Genomic DNA, 13605 nt, shown 5'->3' with positions numbered 1-13605 from the left:
ATACATACTTTTCCATCTTGTTACATATAATGTTCACTTTCATATGTTATTACATGCAGTGGACACTTTCTTATACTGTTACATTCTCATCTAAAAAGGAAAGAGCAATATTTCTATTGTGGCCTTTTAAAAAATTAGGTTTTTTGAATTTTGTTTCTATTACTCCAAACTCGGCTGAGAAGGCATGTGAAACTTGAGTTTAAAGCAAAGATCTCGAAAACCATCTAGTGGCAAATGGCTTGGTGAAGATATCAGTTATTTGATTACGAAAGTAAACAAATCGAGCGACAAGTAATCCAAGATCAACCTTTTCATGCACAAAATGATAGTCTATCTTAATGTGTTTTGTCCGGGCATGAAAAACCTAATTAATTGTTAAGTAGAGAGCATTAATATTGTCATAAAAAATGTTGGTGGCTAAAGAAGAGGCACCATAATATCTCAAAGAATAAAATAAAACCATATCAATTCTACAACAGTGGATGCCATAGATCGGTATTCTGCTTCAACACTTGAACGAGTTTCTTAGCACTCCAAACCTTGATAGGTGCATAAACTAGTGGTTGAATGGTGAGTGTTTGGATACCAAGCCTAGTCTGCATCAAAGAAGACATATAACTCCAGTGAACTAGCATATAAGATTTTTATATTACAACATTGTGTATTGAGACAAAGAAAAATTTACTTAATTACCTAAAAATGTGCAATTGTAGGGGCATACATAAATTGGCATATTGTTTTAACAATTATGGGAAAAGTCAGGGCGTATTATAGAATGTATTGGAGTGCACGAACAATGCTTTAATAAATAGATGGATCAGGAAATGGACCAGAATTCCCATTCATATTATTCTTCATTGTCATTGGTGTTTAAATAGGTTTGACACTTAGCATCTGAGCACGATCAAGAAGATCCCGGGTACATTTGCTTTATGATACAAAAATTCCACCTAAAAATAAAGATACCTCTTTGCCAAGAAAGTAATAAAAGGGTCAAAGATCTTTCATTGCAAATTCCTTTTTAAGTTGAAAAATGAACCATTCTAAAAGATTTGAATTATCACCATAAATAATAATGTAATAAACATCAAGGAGAAGGATAATAGTACCTTGAGTTGTGCGACAAACAAACATAGATGAATCAACTATAATGCAATCCCCAATGATAATAAGTAGATAGTAAATCGATCAAACCAGATTCAATGTACTTGCTTGAGATCATGTAAAGCTCTTTTTAATTTTCAGACATGGTTTGGATATTTTGAGCTTACAATCCAAGAGGTTAATCCATAAGTACATATTCCTTAAGAAAATTATGCAGGAAAGAATTTTTCACATCAAGCTGCTTGACACATTAGTGGTGCACAGTAATTATGATGAGCACAATTCAAATATTAGCTGTCTTAATAACACGACCGAATGTTTCAGAAAAATCAATTCTAGTAGCCTGATTGTATTATCTAGCAACTAGCCTGGCCTTAAGTCTCTCTAGACTACCATCAAACTTTAATTTAGTCTTATAAGTACAACGACAACCAATAACATAAGTGCACAACTCCATCTAAACTTGAGCACTATCAAACCGAGAATTGGAGTTAACATAAGGATATATATTTTAATCAAATACAACATATCGAAATATATAGACTTATCATGTGGGGGATCTAGACATCTGTAGCGCTTATGCTAGTTACTATAGCACAAGAATACACTTAAAAGAGAATGGGGACTAGATTTATTTGTAGCATAGTCTCAAAGACATGAAAAAATACCAACAACTAAATACTCGAACTGAGGATATTCTGGTCACAGTCCAAACAATAGTGAATATGGTGAATCCATTTTTAAATTGGTAGAGGAAATTCTATCGATAACAAATATTGTAGTATAAAATGCTTCAACCCAAAAATATTTAGGAATTCCCATATGAAACATCATTATAAGACCCAATTCTACAATATTTATGTATTCCTATCAGTTATTCCATTTTGCTCTGGGTTTTCTGGGCATAATAATTATTGCATGGTCATTGTCATTAAGATGATTGATAACTTATTTTTTACGTCTATCACATTCAAAAACTCGAATTCTTTTATCAAATATCCTTTCAACCATTCGATAAAAATTTAGCTTTTCTCTTTAAAGGATAAATCCAAGTAAAACAAACACAATCATTAGCAAACACCACATAAAATCGATAACTTTGTTTTCGTGTCTATCAGTACGCACTTGAATATTGTGCATGTGGTGTGTACGCTTGTGGTATTTATCACCCCCAAAGGAAATGCGACAACCAAAGACTTGCACACAAAAGAGGCAAAAATATGTTCAATTATTACAGGGTGCGTAGAACACGCTTACAAGAGAGTTCTAAATTCCCCGAGTCGATGTAGCTGACCCTCTTAGACTACCAAACTATAAGAATGTCGGGGAGGCCCACTCACCCTTAACAATCTACTAGGAAATCTGGACAAGTATTCAACACTTTTCCTCACAGGGAATTTAGCCATGCCTTGCTCGTTTTAAGCGAGAAGGAAAGTGCGACTCTACGCTAGAATCTAAGCAATCCAAAAAGTGGGTGCTTGAGGTTTCTTTGGTTAGATTTCCTAGGGGTAATTTTGCTGCCCTAGGATTTATGGGAACTTTTTGAGAATTTTTGGATTTTCTAATTTATAAGGGGCATTTTAGGTATTTTAGATTTTAAGAAGAGCTAGTTCAAACATGGAGTCACCCCCCTCTCTCATGGCCTTGTATGAACCTTGGGCCACCCCCTCTCATGGCCTTGTATGAACCTTGGGCCACCCCCTCTCATGGCCTTGTATGAACCTTGGGCCAGCCCCTCTCAAGACTAGGTTGACAAAACTTTAGCAGCATCACCATTGCACGAAGTCTCTTTGAAGATGTGCGTAAAAGGGGTAGACTTACTGTCCCCCAAGGGTGGATCTATGATTGAAGTCTGAAGGGCCTGAAGCCCAACCGAAGTAATGGCTAGGAGCCAATCGCTCGCCACTCCAAATTGGGAACTTCTGAAGGCATTTTTTATATTTTGGTATTCTATGATTTATGGGAATTCTTGGGGATTTTCCAATTTATAAAGGTATTTTGATAGAGTTGAGGGATAGTTTGGAAACTATGGGATAGATGCAGGGGTGATTTGGAAAGTTCAAATTTTCTCTCTCTTGGGCTAAGGTTTCTCTCTCTAGGTTAAGCTTAATTTTTCAATCCTAAATGAGGTTGAGAGGATTTTTATAGACATAGGAAAATATGGGTGGAATACTAAAAGTTGGTAGGTGGAAAATAAAAATATGGCTTAAAGGATGTGGATTATTAAAAATAAATTCGGGTCAAAGCTGAAAATTATTAAAAATGATGCCTAAACCTCGGAATTTTCAATGGTTTGCCCTTGAGGAGGTTTCCTTTTTCATTTACCATCAAATTAGACATTTTTTTCCCTCTATTTCTGCCCAAATTTCTCTCGTGAAATTGTGCAAAAATGAACCATAGTCATTCTACAATAAATTTGGGTAAAAACCATCGTCCATTCACTAAGTTTCACTCATTTTAAGTTTAAGTTTTTTATTTTTTAAAAAAATTGCAAACCTATTTCTATACTTCATCATTGTGCTCAAATTTAGCTACTATTTGATGATCTGCTAGTAGATTATTATGAAAGACGCCGAGACCGATGTTTGGTGAGAATTTAAGCTCAAGGTGATTTCAGATTAAAGAGATATGATTCTTTTCATATTTTACTACTTTTGAAAACTACAGCCTCATAAATTTAGGCAAGTTCTCTACAAGATTCACCTCTTTAATTGGATTTTGATTGTGGATTTCTATATATGGATGCGTTTATCTTTGAGTTAGGAAGCTCCTTGTAAATTTGTGGCTCAAATTGCTACATGGATTGCCCGATATTGCTCCGAGAGTGAATGGAGGCCATGAGAACAAATACAAATCACTTGTTGCAAACCTCCAAAAATTTATCTCGATTCGACCTCAATCGAAGAGGAGAAACCCAATGATACATAAATGGATGAAAATCCCATGTTGCACGGACCAACATAGTGAAATTTGAAATCGGAATATATCGCCCCTTAATTTTTGCAAAACAAATTGTTGCTTGTAATTCACTTGAAGATGATGAATCATAGACACAATATGGTATATTCTTCTTTTCTGTGTGATCATTATGTGGTGCACTAAAGATGGTGCCCGAAAAGGCACTTTTAGACATCAAATTTAGCTGAAATTTTTATCAAAAGATTTTTTCATCATCGTTTTAATAAAAATGTGAAGCTCATTAGCCACTTATTTATTGGGTTCCTCTTGTAAAATTTAACTGATTTAGGTGGACCCTAAGCCATTTCTCTTTTATCAAATGTCGAATTAGGCTCAAATTTGGACCATAGCCCTTTTATATTGTAACCTTCCACCTATAAAGTTATCGGACCATTTTTCTTTGTATATATTGAGGAAGCTTTATAAATTAGCCTTAGATCAATGTTGTGAAATGGATGGTTGAGCTTCGCTGGACCATATCTTTTGTGTTTCGGCATTCGAGTGGCCTGACGATCAGAGGTATCCTTAAGGAACCTTGGATTAGAGATTGAATAGTTGGAATTCCATTTTCGGATAATTTTACCAGAGTTCGACTGTGCCTCTTTTTGGACTGTCTTAGTATTGATTTGGGCATGATTGGGCTCGGATATTTCTTGTCTTTGGTAGGGAGCTTTCTTTCGTCACATTGAGGTGATCTTTCATCCTTTCATATATTATAAGACTGCTTTTTTTTTGTCCATTGTAGCCATTTCCAATTGTTCTGTTGGTATTCAGGCAGTCATCAGGCTGAGAATTTATTTGGTGAGACATCACCACTCCTCCAGTGTAGTGATATTTTATTTGATGCAAAGTACCCCCAAACACTCTGATTGGATAAAACTGGAGCTGGCACCCATAAGTCTAAATGAATCTTAAAAAGATGTTCAGTAAATGTTTTATCAATACTTCCCATTTGACAAATTGTACAAGCAAAACGAGATTTATTTCATTCATCAACATTAATCAACTATTTAAATTCTAAGTAACTGATAATTTTATTTTGAGGACTTTCAAGACGTTGATGCCACACATTTTCTGAAGTTGTTTTATTCTAATTAGAGAATAAATCTTGCTTTACTTCTGATGTTGTTGAGTGGAGGCAACTGTGTCTAGGAACAATTCCAAGTCTCTTGAATTAGCTATAGTTATTGTAACAAGGACCTGAGGAATATCATTTACTTGGTACGTGTGATTAAATCGATGCCAATACTTTAATGAAGTATGCCCAAATTTCCCACAAATTTATCACTTCTAAACTTGTTTGAGCCAACTGTTGTATCTGAGGATCTTGTTGGAAGCCATGATCCATGTGTCGCATAGGAGGTGTACCACTATTTATTTGGTTTGTCCAGGGCACCCCACACAACCTACACTACTAATTGGTTAGTTTGAACAAAACCCACATCTCTGAGAGTTGAAGAACTGTTAACCACAAAAACTATTTCTCCCTCTACCTCTGTAATTCTAATTACGTTTGTTGGGTCCAAAAAATATTTTGTTTTCCAACAAATGCCATATTTTGATTTCGATTTGAATGCTCTTCATAGATATGGGGCTGATTTGTATTCTCATGGCTTTCAAGAATATGTATGATTTCATAACAAAAAAGAATGAGAGGCTTAAGCATAATGGTAGAGAAACTCATATTTTTTATCAAGTCCATGAAGAAGTCAAAATACCTTAGTTTTATCTGATACAAGTTTTTCAATAACCACCAAATCATCACAAATACTCTTGAATTTGCATACGTATTTTGATAGGATCAAACTCCTTTTCTTTCAAAGTTGGAGTTGTTGAGTAAGTTAGAACTCCCTAGCTTGAGAATTATTTGTATAGGTATTCTTTATGCATTTCCAAATATCTACAGAAGTCTTGGCTGAGACACTCTCCTAACAGTGCCCATGTAATCCAGGCTTTAAGAAATCGGTCGGACTTTATCCATAATTTGTAGTATGGATTTTCAATTTCATTCTTACCATTAGGAGAGCAAATCTTTTGACTTGGTATATGGCAATCACTATTTATTAATCCAAAAGTTCATGAGTCTCAATGAATGACAACATTTTGGGTTTCCCATAACAAATAGTTATTCTCTGTCAATTTAATAAACGCAAAATATCATATATTGATAGGGATACTTAGATGTTGGAGCATCCGTTTCACCTTGAAGGTACTCGAGGATGAAGGAAGATGATCGCTTGTGGTGGACGGTCATGGCTAATGGCATGAGAAGTGAAAGGAGAAATAATGGATGAGGCTTAAGGGAAGATGATGCAAAATGATGGCTTTAACATAACGTGAGAGTGTGAAGATGATGGCTTAGTAATAAATAATAATAAGGAAAATGAACATGATGTAGAATTGAAGATGATGGCAAAATATGAAGATGATTTGATAATTGAAGATGATGGAAAAATAAAAAGTATGAAGGATGAGGGAAACGCTAGAAGGTAGAATGATGAAGGATGAAGGAAAAATAGAACGTAGAAGGGAGAGTTTAACGAATTTAGTGAAGGAAAAGTAAAAAAGTAGGGAGAGAGAGAGGACTTACGTCATATAGACAAAAAGAAATTAACATGAGATGACGAGAGATGGATCGATGATCTTCTTATACCATAAAGATTTCTTTAGAGAGATGTTCTTTTTTGAAGAAAAATTTGTGCCCCACGTAAATTTGTTGTGGTTCTTTTATTGTATATATAATAGTGATATAATGATATAATTACACTTTCGTATCTCTTTCATTGTGCATCTAATGGAGATACAATGTCATAATATACACTTTCTTATCTTGTTAAATATACACTTCTCTATCTTTTTACATGCATTGTTGTTTATACTCAAAAATTTCTGCAGGAACCGTGGCCCCTACCTAGTTTTCGAGTGTAAACCCGTCGAAAAGGGTTTCAGTAGAGAATAGGTCTCGTTAAATTACAATTCAGGGAAGAGACTGGCCATATGACTGCCCTCGCACAAATCATCGGCAAGCCGGATCTTGAGATGGCAAAACTGGAAGCTTGTACAGAAGTTTTAAAATTACGTTTCGAGAAAAGGGAGGGATTGAGAAGATGCATTTTTTGGAAATAGCCAATAGAAAAGAGATAAAAAGAACAAAGTCCCAACACCCGCAGCCAATGCCAGTTTAGAAGCAGTATGGATGCGCAAACCTTCTCCAATCCTTCAGGAGTCCGCCAAGTGAGGCTATCGGAGCATAATATTTTTTTTAGGGTTCAAAGATATCATAATTTGAGTTTAGGTATCCTAGATTGAGGTTTGAGTCTACCAAGTCAGGAACGTTTAGGGGCAGTATAGGGTCTAGGTTGCTTCTGACAGAGTCTTGTTAGATAGTTTAAAGTTTCATTTTGAAAAAAAGGGGTTTCGACAAATATTTATAGACAAATACCACCCACCATTCGAAGTTTGGGATGAAATTTGGGTCGTCCATCATTCAACAACACTAGTGGCCTATCTGGTGCTGCCTTCGGGAAGTTGAAGACATGATTACTGTTTGTGTGACATGCAATCGCCAGAATTATGGACAATGTGACTTGGGCAATGGCGTGGTGAGAAATCAACGACCCTAGTGGCATCGTTGGCATAGCTACTGGCCTCTTCAAGTTCATAGTTGTGGTGAGAAATCAACGACCCTAGTGGCATCGTTGGCATAGCTACTGGCCTCTTCAAGTTCATAGTTGTGCAAAGATGTTGCTGGTCATGTTTCTAATAACGTCATCCCCATCGTCCAGGTAATGATGGTTACTTCTTGCTTGCGACTTGCGCATTCTAAGACTTGGTGGTTTGGGCCAATTCGAGAATGGCGATACTAGTGGGGTTGTTGGCAACACCAACCCCGTTGTTGAAGTAATTGTGAGCTTTTGTCACTGCATTCCAAAGCATGACGCTCGGGTTGTAGGCTCGTAAGTTGAGCCACCAACTTCCCAACAATGCCTCTGCCCTATTTTTCATTAATGGTGATGTTGCTGGCTTGTGTGCCCAACGACCCCACCACTAAAGCTGGCTTGAGCCACCAAGTTCCTGACGAGGCCTTTGCCACTTTGGCAGTACAGGTGATACCGATAACCCCACTACTAGAGTGGCGCTACTAGTGGGGTTGTTGAGCCATGTGGTGCCACGAACCATCTTAGGGAGTTCCATCTGGATTATGGACTTCTGTAGGGTAGTTTCTAACCATTCAAGGGTTCTTACTGAATTTCGGAGTAAAGGTTGAGGTTAAAGGATACTGGTTTCTAGGGTTACACGTGATGTTGTTGGATTGTTTGCCCAACGACCCCACCTTCGTTGTTGGTGCTTCGAGGTGGATTGTTGAACCCTGGTGGCCCCGCGAACTATCCTAAGGGAGCTCCATATGGATTATGTACTTCTATAGGATAGGTTCTAACTGTTTAGGGCTTCTTACTAAATTTTGGAGTAGGGATTGTGGTTCAGGGATGCTGGTTCTTAAGTTTCCTGGTTTAGGGCTCACGGTTTAGGGCTCACGATGGCTATTCTGGACTTCTTTGGTTTCCTACAGTTACTTCAATTGGGATTGGGGTCACTACAAGTATACACTTTCTTATCTTATTTCATTCTCCTCTCAAATGGAAAGAGTAATATTTTTACTGTAGTCTTCAAAAAACTGGGATTTTTTAATTTTGTTTCTATTAGGAGCCATCTAGGTTTCTTTCGCTCCTCATGCCTCCTAAAATGAAGCAATAAATTTTCAAATTTCACTAAGCTATTGTGGATGCATGTTGTCTATGTCTTGATAAGCTATTGTGGATGCATGTGGTCTATGTCTTGATAAGCTATTGTGGATGCATGTTGTCTATGTCTTCTGAGCCAGCAAAAGCTACCATAAGGCTTGCACTTTGCAAATGAAGAGTAAGAATCTAGCATATAGAGAGAGAGATTTGGGTTGAAGATTGAAGGAGTTCCATGACACAGAGGCTTAAACCATCTCCCTCACACGATGCAAGTAGGACTGTGAGGAAGAAGATGTACATGATGGGTGACAAAGGAGACAGAGAGAGAAGTCAGACATAAGAAGGCAGCTGAAAATAAGAGATGTAATCAAGGTTAGAGAGAAAGCAGCTGAAAATAAGATTAGAGAAAGCAGCTGAAAATGAGAGATGTAATCAAGGTCAGAGAGAAACCGAACTCTAGGACCGGAAGAGCGAAAGAGGAAGGGATGGAGGATAGTGAAAGAAGAGGTTGAGGCCGGAGGAAAGAGAGAAGCAATAGGAGGCCGTACAAAGAGAGACACATCACTTCCACCGGCTAACCTCGGATCACTTTTGACCATTATCCAATCTCACAAGTGAAATCCAACTGTTGATTTTTGGGTCCTATTAACCCAATATACGTGAGGGTTGCATATGAAATTAAGAAAATTATAAATAACTTTCAAGAATAGATTTCAATTTTTTTTTTTTTCATTTTTTACTTTAAATTTAACTTTCCTAGCAAATACCCCCAAGTCATAAAAAAGGTAAAATTAAGACCAAAATACTTTCTGAAAAACATGTCGTCTAGCATAAAATGTGGGCGGTCCAGCACTTTGCTTCTGGAAAGCATGTGGTCCGGTACAAAATAGGGGCCGTCCGACACCAAATGGGGGTGGTACAGCACTTTGGGCATGCGGTCCAGTACAAAAATGGGAGTTGTCCGGCACTTTAGGCTTCTGGAAAGCATGTGGTCAGACACAAAATAGGGGCAGTCTGACATAAAATATGGGTGTTCCGGCACTTTGGACATGTGGTCTGCACAAAATGAGGGCGGTCCGACACTATGGGTATTTTCGTCAAAAAAATGTGATTTTTTTGACTTGTGGGATACTTGCTAGAAAAGTTAAATTTGGAGTAAAAATTAAGAAAAAAAGCTTGGTTGGGGGTAAGCTGCATAGGTAGTCTATTATTGGGGGTTATTTATAATTTTCCCTATGAAATTTTGAAAGAAGCAGAAATTCATTTCAGGTGGAGGACCTGAAACTTCAAATCTGAATTGGTATATTTTATTGAAAATGTTTGCTCAAATATTTTCTCAATTATAGTGTGGGTCGTAAAAGGCGTCAACATTAAACAATCAAAATAAAGCATACCTTTAAATTGTATAGAAAGATATTGTTGTGGTGCCAAAAACCCTACGATAGATTTAAAAGTCATGCCTACCCTTAAATCACGAAATTTAAAACTCCAAAAAGGACGTAGATCGAGTCGTTCTATAAATACTTGAAAATGTCAAAAAAATAAACAGTCTAGATAATATATTGCAAAATGCACAACTTTCAGGATATTACAAAATGCATAATTTTCAGGACTTGATCAACTTGTTTTCTATATCTTGAGGTCGAGATAATTTAGCGGGTTTTGCAGCGTCGAAATAACATATTTAAGTGAGTTTTAAAGGTGCACCTTACTTATACAATGTAAGGTTGATACCTCATATAAACTCTTTCTTGTAAAAATAACCACGATTTGAAACGTGAAGTAACAATGAACCTGGAAAAAAGAAGAACTTCATCGTAAAACATCGGGATACGGTTTCTATAATGCCGCATCTTTACTTGTTGAAGTAGGGCTGCAACCATATACACCGTCCATTTATTTGGACAATATAGATTTGGCACCCCGAACGAACCAGGGCTTCCCAGAGCCCTAGTTTTCTATTTACCATTTTACCAATTTGTTGACCCTTTCTCTTTCTTTCTTTTATCTGAGATTTCTCTCCTCTTTTCTTCAAATCAGTATAACTTTTTAAACCATGCCATCAGATTTAGAGATAGAAGAAATTGTCATCAAACACTCAAATCCAACTTCGAACCTCTTAGATAGAAACCCACCAAACACAAATTTAGAGAGAGAAACCCTCCAAGCAAGACTTCATATAAGTTTTAGAAAAAGCCACAGAACATACCATACCAGTTTCAAAGAGAAAAACCCCCAAGAAAAACACTCCCAATAATATTCAATGGCATACTAGTTTCAGAGAGAGAATTCAACCAAAAGAAAAAAGATAAAGATAGTCGCCTTCCATGGAGCAAATGCTTGATGATGAACAAAACGTTTAGGCATCCTGGGAACAACCTGCCTAACGGCAAACTAGTTTCAAAATGAGAAATCAAAAGAAAACAGAAATACATCAATTTTCACTGTTTAAATATTTGGATGGCCAAGAGGCTGCAACCCTACTTATTATGGTAGGGCAGCTTTAAGTAAATATTTTTCAAAATCTTAAAATGTCAATCGTATCTTTTAAGGGTGTGCTTTGAATAAGGCCAAGGCCCTAAACAATCAAAGTAAATCGCACCTTCAAATAATGTCGAAATATGCTGTTTCAATATTGGAAATCTTTGTGATGACATAAAAATTTATTTTTATCTCTAATTATAAAATTTAAAGCTTAAAAAATAGTATAGATCGAGCAAATCTATGAACACTTGAAAATCTTGAAAACTGATGGACTAAAAATGCATTACCAGATGCACTACTTCCAAAACTTGAAATCCATTTTTTCTCATGTCCATGCATCTTGAGGTTGAGATGATCAATTTGAGTATTTTTAAGAATCGAAACAACTCTTCTGTGAAATTTTTGAGGTGCCCCTTAATTTGATTGTTTAGGGTCTCCCATTTGTTGAGAAGCGAGAAAGAAACCCTAATAATCTCTATAACCAAGGATCACCGAAAACATAATACTCATCATTTTAAGGGTCACTCCTTTGAGGTCATGGTAAGAGATCTCCAAGAAGGTGATGGATCTCTAAAAGAGAAAGAAATGGCCTCGTAAAGAGAGGTAGTTTTTCTATAGGGTTTTGAGTTGGTTAAACTTTCACTTTTAGAGAGAGAAAATCTATTGGTTGCTCTCAAGGTTCTCTTTCTGGTAGTTATGTAGCAGTGAAAAAATAAAGTTCATCAACAATGTTGTTTGGTCAAAAGAGCGGGTTTAGAAGTAAAGATTAATTAGGTTTTTGCCAATATTTAGAGAAATGTATATCTCCTGTAATCCAAAATTGCAATCTTTATTGTGATATTGGCTTTCTACTTGCTAAGACAGTAGACATAGCATTGAGTATTAAACCATATAAATTGTGTGTTGCTGCGGTGCATCTTTTGTATTTGTTTTATTTCTCACATGTCTTTTGTTGTTGCATTTACTTCTCTCGCATTTGGTCAACTATATTAAAAGCCTTGGGAGGCATCCGAGTATTTGGGGTTCATAGTTTTGCAAGCGAGGTGTTCTCGAGGACCCTACAGATATGCACTAGTTGGGTGTCTTCGAGTCAGTGAGAGAGAGAGATGCCATGGTATAGAGAGAGATTTGTGTTGTTGGGTGGTATGCAAGAGGAGAGAGGAGGGGTGGGTATGTGTGAGAGATGCATTATTTCAATAAAAAAAGGTGAGTCACGTGGCTGAGGATTCTTTCCCTTTGGCCATGCATCAATTTTCTTATTTATTTTATTTTTATTTTTATTTTTATTTTTTTCTCAGTAGTTCATAACTCGGGCTGAGTACTTAATATCTAGTCTGAGGTACTCGGCCCGAGGCAAGCCTCACACGCTCAAGTGGATCATAAAATTCGGGTAAACACTATTTCCATCCTAATCATTGCATAATCTTACTTTATTTGGAGTTGAAACACACCCAGAGCTTAAGGGGAGTTATATCCTGAGCTCGTTGGTTTGGTATTCTTCATTTGCCTTGCACAAACCCAATAACCGTACAAACATCTAAAGAATCTCCTATTCGATTAGTAACTCGCCCGAGTCATTTCGGATTGGTGATTCAAATCTCACAAACTAGAAATCACCTTAATCTCCATTGTTTTCAATAAGAAACACGATTTATTATTATTATTATTATTATTCGCTAGGCCGAATCAGAATTTACTCAAGTCCGACAAGGGCTCAGACTTGCGACCCCAGCAAGTGAGAGCCAAGTTGAACTTCGAAAACACCGACAATGGATGAATGGGGAAGCTATTCGATACGTGGCCTTGACATCCACCATCCATGCATAACCACTGACGATGGATTTTTACACTAGCAGGGCTTAAATCTTTATCCAAATGAAAACTGATCTCCACTGTTCTTTCTTTGGTAATAAACCCTGGCTATCTACCTTATACGGTCCATAAGGTATGTTCTCTCTCTAGCAGCTAACCTAAATTACATATGTAGAGAGAGAGAGAGAGAGAGAGAGCCCTAAACTTTATATCTACTGAATTCATAGAAGAGATATTAAATGTGAGAGAGACACCATACACAGGTTCTGTTTATTATATACGTTCTTGCTGTTCTATTGGCTACCGTAGATTACAAATGAAGAGAGAGAGACTGTGTATTGTGTACGTTCTTGTTATGAGGTAGATTGCATATGGGGTGTGATGCATATTGTGAATGTTCTTGTTATCCTCTGTGTGTTGCGTGCCTTCTTGTTATTCTTTTAGCTGAGGAGAGAGAGAGATTGGGTTAAAACATTCTATGTTCCACAGGAGCAAAATGTACATT

The sequence above is a fragment of the Amborella trichopoda genome, chromosome 10 (genome assembly GCF_054954075.1).
Source record: "Amborella trichopoda isolate Santa Cruz 75 chromosome 10, AtrichopodaSantaCruz75HAP2 v2.0, whole genome shotgun sequence".
NCBI classification, from domain to species: Eukaryota; Viridiplantae; Streptophyta; class Magnoliopsida; order Amborellales; family Amborellaceae; genus Amborella; species Amborella trichopoda.
This window is presented reverse-complemented; position numbering follows the sequence as displayed.